We start from the raw sequence: 1781 nt of genomic DNA on the forward strand, positions 1-1781 counted from the left end.
ATGCTGCTCAAAGGCCATGAATAGTTCATGTTATACCCGATAACTACGTACCGCTGGGACACCATTTGAAGGTTGTGTATGCTCGCACATTTTGAAGGATGTGTGTTGTTCGTAGTCTCATGTCCCAGGTAGTGCACCTCCTTCCTATCAGGGCTCTACAGCAGACGGTGGTCTGTGTGCGTTCACATGAGGTCGTGCTCCTGCACGAATCCAAAGGAGATGCAACACGCCTGTCACCACACATGGGCTGATTCTGTGTCACTTAAACCTGCAGCAACACGTTAATGTGACCTTTTTGTGTCTGTTGTCCTTTTGTGTGGCTTTATGGTCAGTTTGTGTCTTTTTGTGCGTATTTATGGTTATTTTGTGTGATTTTATTGTCATATAGCAGCTGTTTGTTGAATTTTCTTTCTCTTTGTGTTCATTTTCTTTGTCTTGGTGGTGAGTTTTTTGTCTTTTTCACTTTTTGCATCTCTTTTTGTTGGTTTTGTGTCTTTTTGTGTCTCTTTTTGTTGATTTTGTGTCTTTTCCTGAACGCTGAATGCAAACATGAAGCCTATGGATGAGTCCAGAGTTTGTATTAATAAACTGGAGAGCAGCAGTGAAATGTCCCAGATGGTATTTTTAGCCTCAGCAGCTGATCTGAGCTGTGAGAGAACGTTCATGATAAACTCGCTGTGAACTGAAGGAATGTCCGGATCCTCCTGAGAGGCTCCGCCGACTTCCACTCAAACCGTTCATTAAATCTTCCTGCAGAGGCAGAAGCGACGTTCCGGATGTTTGGTTGCACAAATGTTGAGCTGCTCTTCGGCTGGTTGTGAGAATTCGCCTCTTGTCCCTGCAGAGCGATGCCTCGACTCATCGCGCTCATAAACCGAATATCTCAACTCCCAGCAGAGACGCGCACTGAGCGCGCTCACAAGGCTCCACCCGCCTGCCTGCCAGCCATCAGTGAACCAAGCGCCCCTCAGCCTCGCCGCAAACCACAACACAACACACAAGTAGTACACCCTGAGCTGGTTTTCGTCTCTCTGTGGTGGTTTTGTGTGTCTTTGTGTTGTTCCGTTGAGGTTTTTCGACTGCTGCTGAAGTCGTGTTTGTCCTCCCGCTCACCGTTTGACTCCAACAACCTCGAAAAAGCCTCTCATTGCATTTTTTTCTGACACCGAACATAAAGTCTGAAACGAGCATCGGCTGCAGAGGCTCATGGGAAATGTGTAACGGCGTGTTTTCTTAGCGTTTGATTGTGTTGCTTCAGAGCTGCAGGAAGCTTCAGTCAGCACTTATTATTCAACTCGTTTAGCGCCGGACTCCCACTGAGAGGAAAAGCTTCTGACTCAGCACAAACAAAAAAGGAAATCTTACAGGAGCAAAGATGCTAAAAAAAAAGAAAAAGAAGAAGAGGAAGATTTATAAGAAGTATAAGATGAAGAAATAATACGAAACAAGATGATCCTGAAATAAAAGGTTCAAACCCGACTTCAGAATCCTGACTTTAAAGTTAAACAGACTGTTAATGCACCAACGTGAAACCGTTAAAACTATCAGATAACGAGTGGACATGACGAGCAAACTTCAGTCATTCAGTCAAAATCTGAATCGTATTTGTTGTTTATGGCGAAGTCATTTTCAGAACTGTTTCAGAATCTCAGAACCACCTGCTGCTTCAGAAATGATGAGGAACATAGAAATCAAATATGACTCACTGCGTTTATTAATGAAGCTGATTGTTACTGTTGTTCTGACGACGTTTGTGATGTCAGAGTAATGCTTAAAAGACG

The sequence above is a fragment of the Stegastes partitus genome, unplaced genomic scaffold (assembly GCF_000690725.1).
Source record: "Stegastes partitus isolate 25-593 unplaced genomic scaffold, Stegastes_partitus-1.0.2 Scaffold1343, whole genome shotgun sequence".
In the NCBI taxonomy this organism is placed as follows: domain Eukaryota; kingdom Metazoa; phylum Chordata; class Actinopteri; family Pomacentridae; genus Stegastes; species Stegastes partitus.